The sequence below is a fragment of the Melozone crissalis genome, unplaced genomic scaffold (assembly GCF_028551555.1).
Source record: "Melozone crissalis strain CALT ecotype California unplaced genomic scaffold, PUWL_Pcris_2 ptg000045l_1, whole genome shotgun sequence".
NCBI lineage: Eukaryota > Metazoa > Chordata > Aves > Passeriformes > Passerellidae > Melozone > Melozone crissalis.
Genome location: NW_026535823.1, coordinates 15720100 through 15736564, shown reverse-complemented (window position 1 = coordinate 15736564; position 16465 = coordinate 15720100). Strand labels below are relative to the sequence as shown.

The following is a 16465-nucleotide window of genomic DNA, read 5'->3' as shown; positions in this document are numbered from 1 at the left end:
ACTGCCTCATCCATGCAACAGTGTATGGTCTTTGCAGCAGTGCTGCTTGGGCTGAGTCCCCTTCCCGTTGTATTCATATCAGCTGGCCTCTATCTGGAAGGCAGATGAGGAGCTGGCATTAGTGGTTTCTTTCTATAAACTATTATGCAGAGAATAATCTCTGATTGATGAGGTCATGCCCCACTACCTTACAAAGAAACACATGTGTCTTTCCTAGGTTTAAACATAAGGCCATACTTGGCAATCAGTCAGCAGTTTCTCATTGACTGTGACTGGCAGGGATTTTTATTATGCTTATTTTTGATTTTGTTTCCTTCATTTATCTAAATCTAGGAAATATTTCTATTTAATCTTTCAATCTATAAAAAGTACAGATTTCATCTTATAAGATGCTTTAAGTATGTATAATAAAATGATGGTTTTCCCTTTACCTTGCACATTCCATTCATATTGTAATTTTTTGTTCGAGCTTAAGCAGTCCGTGTTTCATTAAAAAAACCCACACTATTCATATTTCTTTCATCCCTTATAAGATGTTAAAAGCAATGTTGCTTTGATGAAATTTGGCAGGTAAGAGGATCTAGTTGAATCATCTCAAACCCCTGGAGTTTTGGGTCTCCAGCTATTATAGTAGAGCAGCTATGAGTATTCAGAAATTGGTCCTTTGTTTGCACTGCATTTCCAAGCCATCTGTAGCACACAAAAGCCACAGATCTCTTTATAGTTTAGAATGAATATTTAAAAGTTCAGTTTTAGGTTTTATTTGTAGCACTTCACATCTTCCTATCCCATCTGTCTTGTGTCTCAGAACAGTTTCATTCTACTGTACTAGGCAATGGCAGTACTTGGTCTTAGAACCACAGGTAAATGGTGGCTCCTTTCCAATTGATATCAGAGTGTGTAGTATGTGCGATCAGGATCTACACTGAGCACATATGTGTTTATTTATTCCCATGCACTCAATTTTTATTTGATTATTAACAAGCAGCTGCAAATATCAGGTCATCCAGTCTGAAACTTTCCTGCATGTGCCTATAGAGTGGCAGAAAAACCAAGCAAGTGCATGAGTGCTGCTGGCCCTGGATGGGGCAGTCTGGCACCATGGCCAGCACCCACCCCGGACTGGGGGAGCTGTCCTTGGACCCGTGTGCTGAGCCTCCAGTTCCACAGTGAGGCTGGGGAGTGACAGGTGCCCTTGGGAAAAGGGAAGGCACGAGGATACCTCACAGTGAGAGGGAACTCGTGTCATCTGGTGTGGAGGAGGCTCTAGGGAGAGGGCTTGGAGCTGCTCACTTCAGATGGTGTCAGCATATGCATTTGTATATTTTCATATATATGTTCTGTGGAAAATTTAGTTAGAGCTTCTCTAAATTGCAGGAAAATACCTCATTGTAGTAATTCACCCTGTTAAAAGTCCATACTTTTAGAGTATTATCATCTAGTTGTATCAGGTTCAGTATTTTGTATCTAAACCTTAGCTACCTCTGACAACAATGTGCCATTTTTTTCTCTTCTAAGTTTAACTAGATACCTGAAGTCACCTCTTTTGAGTCAGAGGTATGAAAAGAAAAGCAATCTATCTTACAGGAAAAAAAAATGAGATTCATCTGCCTCCCGTTGAGTTATTCTTCAGTTTTGTTAATTTGATCATCCTTTGTTTTTATTTTGTGCCCTGTCCTGGGCATGGATGGCACATCCTGGTGCGACGTTTGTTAGACTCTTGAGGTGCAAATGAATCATTGCCCTTAATGAAGTTCTTACTTTATTTTTTTTTAAAATATAGAAGTATATAGATTTATACATGTTTATATATGTATATCACCATCCCTTTCTAGAAAAAGGAGTGAAATATGTATGTTAACACATATCACTATGAAAAACTTTTCTATCTCAACAAGACCCTAAATATAGCAATCACATTGCAATTCACCATGAAAATTCACCTAAGAGTTATGTTGTCTTCATATGAAATAGAATTAAAGTGAATGAATGAAGACTACAGTACCCTGAACTGAGGTCCTGGGATTAACTAAAGAGCAAGAGCTTGTAAAGCCAACAGTTGAGGTTCTTCAGTGTATATTATATATGGCCATCTCATCAGATAAACTTAAAAGGGTAAGAAGTATTCATGTTATTGTACTGTCATTATTTAATAAAATTAAAAATAATTGGTTTAGGACAAGAAATTCTGAAATATTTGATAGTAGTTGAAAATAGGCTGCATTCCCATGAAGATAAGGGTTGTTTTTGCAGTGGTGGGCCTTTTTCTAATGAAAGGCAGCCTCACCTTCTGGCTTTGCATTTCGTTACATGTTCCTGGTTTTTTTTGCTTAGGCTTTAAAGTAATGAACTTCTCTTTTCCACAGATCTCTGTCATCTTCTCCTAGTGCTCCCTGGAGAATAGATGGTCAAAAAGTGAACTGTTTTTCTGGTTGCCAATCACATCCAATTCTTGAGTCTGTGCACTGCCTACACAACCACTGCTGTTGCTTCAAACAAGCAGTCCTAAGTAAGTATGAGAATTTCACTTCAAATGTTGTTTTGGTTATTTATTATTTGGGAAACTTTTGTCTGTTATCATTCCATGAGAGACTGAAAAACATAGACAAGTGAAATTGTATCATGTTCCCAAAGCACTTTTTACTGTGAGCAGCTCATCTCCCTTGGCTGCAGGAGTGTCATGGGGATGAGCAGGTGATGCCTGCTTAGAACTTCTTGTGGCTGGGAAAGAACTGTGCTAGAGGTAAGGAAGGCACGATAAAGGCATTTATTATACAGTGTCTATTGTGTCTGTCTATTGCACAAGAGCTCTGCCTTACTCTGCTTTTGTATGGAAATGGGAAATAAGCTTTAATATTCAGATTGCAAAATCTAAGCTATAAAGAATCTAAAGGAAAGGTGAAAAAGAAGAGAAAAATTTAGCTGTTTCATTTACTTTGGGAAATGAGTGGGGCAAAAGCAAGAATCTATGGGGGATGGGAATGAAAGCTCTTCTGGCTGGATAGCCTGAGTTAGTTTGTTAAGGACAAAACTTGCAGTGTTGTTTGTTAACATGAGCTGGCCACTGTTAGCTTGACATTAGGTTTTTGCAAAACTCTTCAAGCAAGGGCTTGTGCTTCCCCAAAAGAAAGAAAAAGTGTCACTCTTTTCCTCATAATAAAAGTAGAAAACATAATGGAGCCTCAGACCATGTCTTGTGAAGGAAACACACTTAAACCCAAACATAACAAAAAAGTCTTTCTCTGGGGAGCTCTGTACCCTTTAGTCTCCAGCTGACCTGCCTCGCCCCGTTGGAAAGGCCTAAGCTCCCCAGTGAGCAGTCAGGACTCTGGAAGCATCTGGCAGCCTTTGCTCTGACTAATACTTAAAAGTCTCTAGGGCTGCCTATAGTTTCTGGAAATTTTTTTTTTCATTTATTCTTTTATGAAACCTTTGTTCCTTCCACAGAGTTCTGTGGCTGATCTATTGTGAATCTTTGTTCTATATGGTGTTTTTAATCCTTTTCCTTAGTGTGTGTAAAAAGCTGCAAATTTTCTGTGCCTTGCCTGTCTTTATCCTCAGCAGTCAGGTTCCTTCCACAGCAGTAAGTCAGCGGGGTGGAACGACTGCTCTGCCTGGCTGCTGCCTGCCCATTTGTGCAGGTTGTCCAGACCTGTTCAGCTTTTTCTGCTCTGTAGTGCATTTAAATATCAAGGTGTGGTGGGTTCTAGTCCAGGATTTCTTAAAATGAGGACCTGGACTTAGGTACCAAAGTGGATTCAGAAATACTGAAGCTTTGACTGCTCTCAAAAGAGCATCTTCATTGTTTAAATTTCGCAAGAGATTGTTTTTTGGGCATCTAAAGCATTAATTTTAGGAACCTGGTTTTAGGCACCCAGATTTTTGGCTTTGGCCCTGGTCTTGTGTAGGTACATGGTTTAGTCTGCCTGAGCAGAAAGGTGCTGGAATGGGTTTCTGTCCTCCAAGCATACACGTGCTCCCCTCTCCAGCCTCACACCACGAGCACACAGAGAATGGCAGTGTTTCTCACTGAGTTCATGCTGTCTGATGGCACAATCCAACTGCTTCAGTGTAAATCAAAAAGATTTTAAAAATGTGCAGGTGCCAAATGCTGACAGAACCAACAATTAAAAATACAGGATCTATAAGATCCTAAGAGAACATCTAACCTGCATTTTTCAATTAATTCTAGCTGGTTTTTTCCTCCTCTTCAAAAAGCAGGACCTGTGGCTGCTGTTTGCCTGGCCTGAGAAAGCCAGCACACGTCTCCAAGGGCGTTCTGAAATGTCGTTGTATAGTTTTTCTTTTGACATGGGCTAGGGTAGCCTAGGGACTCGTTTATTTGGGATAGCTAATTCTGAAATATTCAGCAAAGTTTTTCATTGTCAACTATTTTGCCTTCAATGTCATTCAGTATCAAGGAGTGTGACCAGTTGGGATGAGAGGAGAAAGACAGTTCTCTTTAAATTCTGAACCCTAAGAGGCAGCTGCTTTTCCTGGCCAGTTGTCAGCACCATGGTGCTTTGAGGATGAGGAGGGCTATGGAGAATGAGGCAGAACATATTTTTGCTATCCCAGCAGCCTGGGCTTTCTCCCACAGAGGAAGGAGTGTCCCTACCCCCAGCATGAGGAATCTGCTCTGGTGGAAGAGGACAGGCAAGAGTGTGGGTCCAACTGGGCCACAGCTACAGAGTAAGGTTGAGCTTAAATGTTGTTTTGTCAGCACTTTGTCAGGCTGGGACTTGCTCACTCTGAGTGCGCAATTGCACTTCCACACTTGGTGTGGTCTGTGCTAAAGGCTGGAAGAGGAAAAGCTGAAATAGAGAGACCAATGGCAAGGATGAAAGTCCTCACTCCAGGGTATTGGTGTATTTGGTTTTTTTACCCACTGTAATTTGTGAATGGCGAGGTCAAGTCAGAAGAGCCTTTCTGTGCAGCATGGCTGGAGCAACAGCCTGAGTCCTACCCTGTCTGGTGCTGCCAGCCTACCTCTTATCCTTGTCTTCCATTAGGAAGTTGTGTAAGTCATCTCAAAATCAACAGGACAGGAAGGTACATTTGAAGTCACAGCATTAAGGTTCAAAATATCTAGAGGATACTTTAAAATTGTTGGGTTTTATTAAAATTTTCCTTTCATAGCGTGATCAACATTTGGTGCCCTGAAGCTGACATTTAAGTGAATATTCATGTAAATTTTGTAAAAGAATAAATGGTAGACAATAGGAAATTCATTGGTAGTGGTTATGGTTAATGCTGAAAACAAGAATATGCACCTCAAACCACATGTGTGATTTTCATAGATCAGTTTATGAAGTTGCAGAAAAGGAGGATATTAAAATATTTACTTGTTTTCATAAACCCAAAGAGATTTTTAAACCACATGTTCACTGTACTTCCAGAATTCCATCAGGCTGCATGTATGCACTTCTTAGTCCTTAAAACTAGTAAGATGTCATTAAAACATTCATTGACACAGCCACTATCTACGTTAGCTAGACCTTCAACGTTATTAATTCAGCTCTCCCTGCATTTGCATGCAGCACCTCAACTACAAGGCTTTAATGCTGTTCTCTGTTTTGTTCTGCTGTCAGGTATTCAGCTCTGGTGTCTTCTTCACTGAAGAATTTCTATATTACAGCTCTGAATACAATCTGTTTTGTATGCTCATGAACTAGCTCTCGGACTCAACCCCCCTGTATTTTATATTCTGCACTGGTTAATTTTTCATTTCTCTGGCACCTTGGTGAAAAGTAGTCAACACAGTTAACAATATACATTGTGCAACAATAAATATTTTATTGGCTATATAATCTGCACAATTCACTAGTTTGATTTTTGAATAAATCTATAATTTTGAATATTTGGTGAAAACTCATTTTTTATAGTATGCACTATAATCACTGTAAAATGTACGATCTGGTTTTTAGTGGGAGCTGTAGACATTACCTTTACTTTTTTCCTTAACATTGCTAAACTCTAATAAAGCTATTTTATAGGCAGAGTAGTTTGGAGCAAGAAATACAGAGGTTTCACCCTGGGAACAGTATATAATTCATATACTACTAAATTACAGTGTATTCCTTACACAAGATAGCAGTAAGGAGTGTCTTTTTTCAAATGTGTCTAAATACTTGACATATATACTTTATATATGAATTTGTTGTACATTTTTTTGGTTTTGTTGTGTCTCTTGTTTATGCTGTTGGAACAAACAGATTTCTTTATGTCTAGCTTGTGTTTCCTGTCCTTGTCTTAAGCCCATTGTAATTAAGGAAGAAATTCTGTTCTTTTCTACCCCAGCATTTCCCGTCTATATTGTGTTTCTGTTCATGGTTTCGTATACAGGAATGTAGGGATGAAGATTGCTTGGTTTCCTTATATATTAATAGATTAGGTTTTTATTGTTGCACGTACCTAGAAACTGTACTTGATCCAGGAGACAAAAAGATAAATTACTCTGTATGCAGGTTATTGAACTCCTATCACTATATTGTGATATATTAATTCTTTTTTTAATGCATTCATCCTCACTGTGTGCCTATGAGATAGGGAGTCTAAGTCATAGTTATCTCAAAGATGGAGGATTAAGCCACAAAAAACCCCTAAGCAACTTGACTAAGGCTGCACAGTGTGTTTGGAGCAAAATAGAGAGTGATCACAGCTCTGAGTGGTGATGTTAAGTATGGGATCACTCCCCCTCTGTTCCTAGGCTTCAGCTCTAGCCTCAGAAGCTATGCTTTCATTCTGTTTGAGTAAAATTCCATTTGAAATAAACCAGTATTTCTAAATGAAAGTATCATAGTCTGCAAGCCAACTAAGGGATTTTAAATACTGTTTTACTGGGAATGTAATTCCCCATCGTTTTCCCCTGTGTCTTCTGTGTTTTTGGAACTATTGACCAAGTCTCTTGATGGGGCACAGCAACACTGGTGCCTATTTGAATATAAACAAGTTTATGACAAGAAGATGGAGCAGCTGATTTTTGTGGAAGGATTTTAAGCAAACAGGGAGAAAAACATTTTCACGGCCTCCAAAGGATGAGTGAAAAAAGGAGAAAATGAACAATGTCTATCAGAGCAAAGTTACTCAGCATAGCTGGCTGCATTTAGGATAGTGAATACTTTCCAGAGAGGAGTAATGAAAGCTCAGGTGCTCAAACAGTTTGAAATGAGACTGGCAAATATGTTCAGAAAACAATCTGTGATTAAAGAGTGTCTGTTCTGATTATAATGTTTGTTACTGTGAAAGAAACTCATATTTGGTAATGCATTGGTTCCAAAACTGGTAACCTAAATATTGATGAATGTTTGCAAAATTCTGCAGTAGGTGAATGGTTTAGAATTCCCTCAGGTAAGAGGAAGTATCACATGTTTCTCCCAGATGAAGATAAATGTGTTTGCTGTTGACAAAATAGTTGTCTTTATTCTTGTAATGGAGGACTTTAATACTGCTTCTTTTAAATGTCATCTACTTCCCAATATCTTTCTTTTCCACCTTATCTGCTCTCAAAAACTCAGGATGAGCCTTACTGAACATAAGCATTTGTTGACGTTTCAGAAACCTCATTTTGCCTCTTTGTGTGCATTTAGTGACCAGAAGGTGTTTACATCCACTTTGAGAGTGGTTCTTGTTCTGACAGTCCCCTCCATGAGGCTTGCCACTGAACTGAATGGCTTGTGCACAGGACACTGCCTTCTGTTTTAGCTGGGACTTGTAACCCACAGATAGAGAAATTCAATCATCTTCCTACACTAAGTAGTGCAATTTATTTGCTTTTAGACCTATGGATCTTTGTGAAAACTCCTTCTGCATTTTCTCCGTCTTTTACTATCTGACTTTTCTGGCTCTAATCATCCTTTCCCAGCTCTTCCTATTCCTTGTTAAAGATATGGCTGTCACTGAGCTGCCCCTTGCTTATCATCAACAAACCCACCTTTCAGAAAGATATACCTTTTTGGCATGTCTGAAGTCAGTAAGATTTAGCCATGTCATCCTTTGTGAGAGTCCCATCATTGACTATAACCCCGTGGTTGACTGCTGTGTTTTGCAGAACTAGGCAGGCTGCAAGGATGTCAGATGTGGTATTGAGTCTGTGCTTTGACAATTGGAAAAGACACCGAGAATGAGATTTCACAATCCCAGAAGACCTTAGAGTGATCAATGAATTCTGAATAAGTGAACTAGTAAGTGAGCTTCTGCTGGTAGAAGGGCAAAATCAAATTAGATCCATCAGCTGTTTCTGTCCTGGATAGCCACTGTCACCTAGAAATTATACAATAAAAAAGTAACTAAATATGATGTATGAGACAGGGAATCAATGATGTGTTAGAATAAATGCAATGTAGCAGTAAATCAAGCATCTGAAATACAAACCATAATCTAAAAATGTTGCCACGGAGAAGACATTTTCTATTTTCAAAATTCGTGAAAATTAGGACTGAACAGACTGGGGAATAAATCCTGTTCAAAGTTCACTTAGTAAACTAGTGATGTTATGAGACTGAGCTTTGATACACTTGTGCAATACAGGCTCATCACATTACAAGTTGGCATTCTGATGTGAAAACTCTTGTCTCATTATGAATAATTGACAGAACACATGATGTTATTCACTACAGGAGCCTATTAACTGAGCATTGGCAGCAGGATATAGTTGCAGGGAATAGCCTTAAATGTAAGATAAAGGGTATTAAATAACCCTTGTAGTTTCCATTCAGCTCTGAGGACGGTGGTGACCTGCCATGATGGGAGTAGATTGCTGTGGTCAGTCTGGAGAATACCTTCTCAAAGGCTGTACCATACCCTGGGGCTCCTCAAGCGTCCAACATTCTGCATTTAAGGAGGGAGTTGGCATTGAAGTGGGATCACTTTCTACAACTAGTGTTTATTTAATTTCTGTGAAGTGTTGCAGAGAATAACATCCCCTAAAGATCAAAACTGCTTGTGCTTGGCCATATGCCTGTGTTCTGTGACGTTCACCACTTTCTTCCCTCTCTGTCTGACGTGTCAGTGAATGTTGGTCATTGAAAGAGGCAGCTGAGTAGGATCTGGTGATAACTATGGCTTGAGAAAGTTGAAGTCATAATTCAACACTTAGATCTGAATTAACAGCTTCAAAGCATAAGTTATTATGCAGAGAGGTAGGAACTAGAATTTTTGTTTATTTATTTTGTTCCCCTAGGAGAAAGAAATTATATTCACAACTTATAGCTCTAAGGCCCTTAATTGGTTTACAATCAATCTGCAATTGTTCTTTGTTCTTCAGGGAGAAGAAAGCCTAAAATATCCTGTTTTATCATTAAAATAATCAGATTTATAGAACCTGTATTTTGTAATCAGTATAGTCTGTTCTCCCAGGTGGCAGGCAATATTGATGACATGTCTGCAGAAGGTGAGTTAGACCAAAGTGCTGAACAGTAGCAAGGGTACTGAAATTGGTGAAACAGAGTATTCTGTGCTGGAAGGGAGCTTGGAAAGGGGTATATCTTCTCACGTGGGGAGAAGGAGGGGAATGTTGATTTTCTCATTCATGTTTATCTTATTTATAAGATGGTAAGTTTGTGTCAGTTAAGTTGCAAGATGATTTTTTTTTCCTAATAATAAAGCAGTAAGAGACTTGTAGGTGTACTGAGTTATACAGCATCTCTTGCATCTCATTATGATGTAGTAAATGGTCCCTAGATCCTATAGTATATTCAGACTAAACCTATTCTTCACTTCTGTTCTTAATTAGCAACAAAAAGATAAATAATTTTGCTGTCATTGCAGCACCATAATAACCAGTGCAAGGCAATGACCAACAAGCCTTGCCCTAACTCCTGTAGCAATAAATATTAAAAAAAAAAAAATCCCACTCCCCAACTTTGAGTAATTAACTAGAGATGAGTTATTTGGCTGTCAAAGTCTGTCAGTGCCATGCAATGAAAATAAAATCAGTGGCAGTGCCCTGTGTGTGAAGCCAGTCATAGTATCTAGCCTTAAACATTAGCACTGAAGCTCCAACTCCAGCCTGCTCCCCACCCCCATTCATTAGCTGTCTAAATCCTCCTGTCTTTGTGGAATCACTGCAACAAGTTGAAAATGATATATGTAATGAAAACCCTGTCTGCCTAGTGCAGAGAGGTGGAGAAAAAGCCTTTGCTTAGCAGCCTCTGCTGTGCTGATTCCAGCAACGATTAGTGCAGACTTTGTCAGAGAAGCTCACCAAGAGCAGAATATTAAGGCACAAAAGGGAAACTCATTGTTTCTAAAGGTTTGTCTCTGCCTGGCTGGTTTTGTTTCATTTTTGGGTGCTATGACCAAATTCACATAGCGACTTTAGTGGGAAAGAAATACAGATGCCTTTGAGGCTTTGTTGTAGTTTGGGGCTATTTTCAATACTATATTATAAATATGACATTATCTTTTCAGTACAGGTACCTGATGAGCAAGAAACCATTCAGTTTCTGCTTCAAGTGCAGGCAGAGGAAATGGCACTGCATCAAAGTGCAGTCCAGTTCAACCCAGTAAATGATTGGCATGGGGAAAATACCAAAAGATAAATGTTTCTGAGTTTTTCATGAACTATGTACACAGAACCATATGTTTATTATTTTAAAAAAAGATTTCATATGGAAATGATTTTCTGCAAAAGATTTGATTTTTTAGAAGCATTGGATTTCACAGTGCTGATCTAAGTCAATGACAGTGTGGGTGTTCAGCATCCCTGATGCCAAACTATAATTGTACCTGATAAGTTAGGGTAAGAAACCTGGATGTTTAATTATCTAATGCATAGCAGGGGACTCAAGCCCATTCTGACATAGTGTGAAACAAAATCTGTCTCATAACTACAAAACAGTGGCTGTTTTCTTGGTGGGAATGTAAATTTATTATAGTCCAGATGTAGCGTAGCCTAACAGGCCAGCAATGCAGTTTTAGGGCTTCCAGTTCTGTGGCCATCCCTTTGGTTTCAATGAATCTACATGCAAGCTGTTGTGGTTTGGGCACAGAAGGTTTTGAGATATTTGCATTCACACATACACAACCACATTTTTCCTTCAGGTGTCTGGACAAAATTTCATCTGTTTCTGAAGCTCTTTGGTGTCATGGACTGTAGAATACATCTTGGAGCCAGATGCTGTTCTTGACTGCTAGACTCTATAGTCAGATTGTGTTGTTAAAGATGCTTTTTAATTGACTTGGTATTTATCCCACATATAGCATATAATCCAACTGTTGTTTGTATCCTGGTACACCTTGAGGTCCCCACAGAGATAAAAGCTTGTTTAATACCCAACATGCTGGAAACTTGTATTATGAAAAAGTCCTTCTTGCCCTGAAGAGTTTTATAATTTTTAACTAATGTGATGTGAAAAACAGGAGGAAGGAAAATGGATAGCACGGAGATGTGAAATGAGTTGCCCAAGTTCTGTCAGCTGGTTTCCAGCTTGTAATCCAGTCCCTGAGCAATGAATCACACTGCTTACCAAAGGCCAATTTGTGAAGGAATGAGCTCCTACTGGGAAGCAACAGGCTAGTACATGCCTATTGACTTCCCTGCCAGATCTGCCGTGTCTTGGCTCAGTGCTGTGCTTTACTGCTCAGCACATTGTCCAAAAATGTTTACAGCATAGCTCAGAGGTAGCAACAGACTTGGAAAAAGCCACAGATGACTCTTTTCTCTCTGTGTGTGCATTCTGGATGCATGCACAAAACTCCTCAGGATGGCAGAATATTATTACAAACAGTTACAACTACATTTGATTAATGTCTTGTCTCAAAATCCACTTTGAAAAAAAGCCTCAGGTATTGAAATGATAGACATGTAGTGCTAATCAAAATGATGCATATTTTTAGGATACAAGAACCCTGGGCTAACAGTGCTCAGTCTAGAAATGCTTGCTTTTTTGTGTAATCAAAAATGCACGTTCACTTCTGCAATCTTAGCATCCGACTTACTGAACCCATTGGGCTTCTGTTGGGGCTGCTCAGACATGGTCAGATATTACTGAAGATCGGGTGGCTTCTTGTTTTGAATTGAGAAAATATGAAGATATTCTTACTTCCAAGTTCTATGCCTTTTGAGCTATTGTGATGCTTAATAGAGATTCCTTTGAAAAGATTAATTCTTGTTAAGTTTGCTTTCTTTTCCATTATAATTCCTTCATTGCAAACACTACTGATTTTTTTGGTTTTTTTTTAGTAAAAACATTAAAAATGTGTTTATGCCAAATGCTCTCAAGTTAGGAATCCTGTGTTCTGTGGACTGTAGGATGTGCTGCTCTGTTGTCTTTTACCTTTGTCCCCTGAAAATTTTATTTAAAAATAGCCAGAGAGAAACAGATGACAGCCTAACAAAAGGTCCACACTGTTCTGTAGTGAGTCCCCTCCTCCCTCCCTGAGCCCCTTGTTCTAGCAAAACTCCTTTGCTTTTCTCCTTTGATTTGCATCAATCTACCTTCAGGATTTTTCAAACATTGCAGTGCATTAAACACTACAGCAGATGGTGCTTTTTGACGATGCCTTTCTACATGAAGCAACATTTTGTAGTGTATGCTGCATTATCAAAAAATCAAACATGTAATTATGCAAATATGTATGCCTTTATAATAATCAAGTTTTATTGTAAATGGTTGATGCACATCAATTTGATCCTGTAGTGCTGCTTTAAGTGCAGTTTAAGTGGCTTTTCAGTGTACCCAGAGGCAACACAAATGCATCTCTGGAATATTAATAAAATTCTGAATCTTTGAGACACCAACTGGTACAGCATTGCTTATACTGATTGAAACTAAATGCTAATCCTTTCCTTTATTTTTTAAAAAAAGTCCCCTTTGTTATTTAAAACACTGATATTAGTGTGATATAAAGGGCCATTTTATTTTAAATTGTATTGTAATGTAGTTGTTAAAATAATGTCTAATCATACTATATTCAGATTCTACAATGTAAATTTGATGAGACAAGAATCCAATAATTTTACAGCCATGAAAACAGAGACGTATGTTAATATGTCCAGTTGTTCTAATTCTGTAAATTTATTAAGGAAATATCTGGTTTTAGATTTTAATCCTGAAGGCTTCCAAGTAACTGATTCCTGAATGCTCACTCAGAGATGGTTTTGCTTGTGAAATTTAATAAGCTAGATTCTTGCAGTGAAAAAAAAATCAGCAAGGATTTTGACATCCATAATGAAGTGTAAACTTTATTACTGATCTGGTCCTGCCTTTTATACCTTGGTTAACGTGGTTGGGCTAATGACAGCCATCTCTCTGAATGCACACATACACATTCTGCTGGGTTTGAACCAGCAGACAGGCTGTGGATATAGATAAACCAAGGCTGTAAATTATGTTTTGCCTGTTTATTCCTGCTGTTCTGAAAGCAGGGCACGAAAGGAGCAGATTGCATTGTTCACAGGGAGAAGGCAGGAGCTGCTATACCTTGTCCCCCTTACCAGTTCCATTAGGTTGGATGTTTATTTTTTGGGTTTGCTTTGTTAACCTGAAGGCAGATTGAGAAGGCAAAGAAATGAATATGCTTCCATCGTTGTGTTGCTTGGACTTTGCTCAAAACTAATTTCCTGAAAACTTAATGAAGCTTTATAGGTTCAGCTTTCACTCTGTAAAATTTTTGCCTTTTGGATTTGTTTCCAGTTTACCTTCCTTACTGTCTCTCTTCCCTGATGTTTTTGTTTCATGCAGTTGGTTATTGTCTCTCTGCCCTTTGTCCTTCATTCACCTCTTTCAGTGGTATTTTTTGGTTCCTTTCTGTGCTTGTTTGTTACCCCTCTTCACTATTCCCCCTCACAGATTTTGCCTCCTCTGTCAGCCTTCTGCTCCTCAGTTTTTTTTTTTGCAAATGTTTCTCTCAGTTTTTCCATTTGGTTCCCTAGTCCTTCCACAAATGTGTATTTCCTAGCTCCCATTCTGCTTTCCACATTCCCCTTCCAGGTTTTACTCTGTCTGATTTCTGTGTTTATCTTTTTTATTTTGTCCCTGCTTTTCTCAATTCAGATTGGTTTAAAATATTGCAGGAAAAGCTGCTCTTGAGGAATTTCATCCAGATTGCTCAAAGATTGTTCTGGCACTTCCGATACTGAATCAAACTTGAGCCCAGGGGATAGGAGGTCCTTAAAGGATCAAAGTGCAGCTTCAGAATCCTACCCAAAATATTGGCAAGCAGAACATGAATATAAACCCACAGCCATGAGTAGTTGAAACAGTTTTGACGTGATCTCATATTTTAAGGGTGGTATTTAGTTTTGGTTTGGATTTTTTTTTTCTTCTTCTGAAATAAGGATTTTTTTTCTCTCCTTATTTAGCATTCTTGAGACTCCAAAGCAGGGAAGAGACCTCATGCATTTTGAGAAGGCCCTAGGGCCTCTAAAATTTTCAGTACATTTTTGCTGCTTTGCTTAATATATAAACTCATTTAAATACTAAGTTTTGAAAAGCTATCACAAGAAAATTCTGAGTCAATAAACTTTCTGCTCTTACTGAGGCTGCAGATTACTTAAAGTAATGAGAGATGCTGAAAAACAACGGAAAGATTTTTCTGAACTGAAAGAAGCTCTTTAGGAACTTCAAATTAATAGAAACATTTTCATAAAATCATGAAATAGAAATATATAAAAAAAAAAATGTTAAAGTAAATGGCTCCTGTCTTCAGGGTTCGTGAATAAATTCTTCTGTATGCAAATGTGAAAGTAGAGTTTATTAGCAACAAAATGAGAATTGCTGACTTCCCATTTTTTTCAATTGTGAACACTGAACTTGATTCCTTTTTAATACTATAGTTTGTGCCATTATCTTAAATTACATTAATGGTAAAGTTACTTGCTTTTTAAAAAGTACCCTTTAAAATATAAATTCTGTATGTCTGTAGTACTGAAACAGAGAAGCTGCCCGAGTTAACTTATTTGACTATTCACAGAAGAAGCCACCAGATTCCTGAATTTCAATGAGCAAATGATTTTTATCAGTTTCATAAATCTGTTTGTATGTGAAAAATCTCTAAGTACCATTACCTTTTGATTGCATTTAGTATTCAGAAACCAAACTATTCCCTGTTCTGCTTCTGATTTTTATTTCAGTTACATGGCATTTCAAGCTTAATTTAAACAAAATAATAACAAAGTCTATGTCTAATGCCTTGATTTCATTTGTAAAGCCACCTAGACAGCCATACATTTTGGTAGGTTTTTTCCTACTAGTTATATGTCAGGAATGCTTTAGACATACTTTACCTGCATTTTATGTGGGACAAAGCCTTGATGAAAAGATTATAGTATTTGAAGGTGTTTTTTGCACAAAAAAAATTGCAAAAAAATGCAGGAAATCTAAAAAAAACACTTCTTAATAGGGTAAGGCTTGATATATAGACTTGAAAAGTATGAAATGATAGACAATGATCTGTCTTCAAAGAAAACATTGAAACTCATGGTCACTGAATGCAGTATTTCATAAGATGCTTGTCTTTTCAGGCTGCATCAGTCACATAACAGTGAATAAACTGTGAATAAAACACAGCTCAGTAATTGCCTGGTGTTTTGTTCTCTATATGCAAACATCTGATTACTGGTGTGGTTGTAGCAATCTGGTAGAAATCCCCATGCAAGCACAGAAACTTGGTCCAGGCACAAGGGATTTCACTTCTGGCTTATATGCAATGCTGTATAAGCTGTTCATATCTCTTCATTTACTTTATCCTCTACTCTGACTGCTCTGGTGGTCTGTATTAGACTGCAATTAAATCTTAGTTACAGGTCTTGAAAAGAGTGTGAACAAAGGTTTAATGTGGTTTGGCAGAGCCAAACCCCTTCAAAGGCTTCAGCTGCTCCCTGTGCTTTGCTCAGTGGCAAGGCAGCTCACCACTCTGCAGTGAGGGTATCTGGTACCTGCCCAGCAGATACTCCTCAGTGCTTCACTGGCTGAATTCCTCACAAGACCTTCAAATGAACACCCATTCTCATAATAATTTCTTCTGGTCAGTTGAAGTGCCTTAACTCTGACCATCTATGATTCTATTTACTCTTTTGAGAATAACTTAACTGAATTCAAACCCTAAGATGTGTCAGTGCAGGTGTTTTTAAGAGAAGGTGCCTGCCTTAATGGCTGCATTGAAAATAAATGGATTATTATAATGCTCTTTAGAGGAGAAAAGGTAAAGAGTGACACTGTTTATGCTTTATTTTTTAATGATCCTACTAAATCCCACTCTTTGCCATTTCACTCTTCTTTTAAATTTCTCCGCAGAGAAATTTAAGTGTTAAATTTAAGAGAGATTAAAATCAAGAAAAATATTTTTTCCATGGAGAAACTGAAGTGCAGGAATATATTCTTTTGTACTCATTAATTTTATTATAATTTTTTATATATTGCTTACAGGTGCAGTGAAAAAGTATTTTTGTCAGTGAAATGCTGTCTATGGAATCATGGATAAACCCACATTTTCCTCAACCAGCTTCTTCTATGGAATCATG

General features: G+C 38.1%; 1 long non-coding RNA gene across 1 annotated transcript; it reads left to right on the top strand.

Moving 5' to 3' along the window:
- The first annotated feature begins 1903 nt into the window (after positions 1–1903).
- Positions 1904–16460, top strand: LOC128942890 (uncharacterized). Its single transcript, XR_008483652.1, has 3 exons — positions 1904–2115; positions 2367–2509; positions 16371–16460. It is a non-coding gene; the product is annotated as an uncharacterized LOC128942890 (long non-coding RNA).
- The last annotated feature ends 5 nt before the right edge of the window (positions 16461–16465 follow it).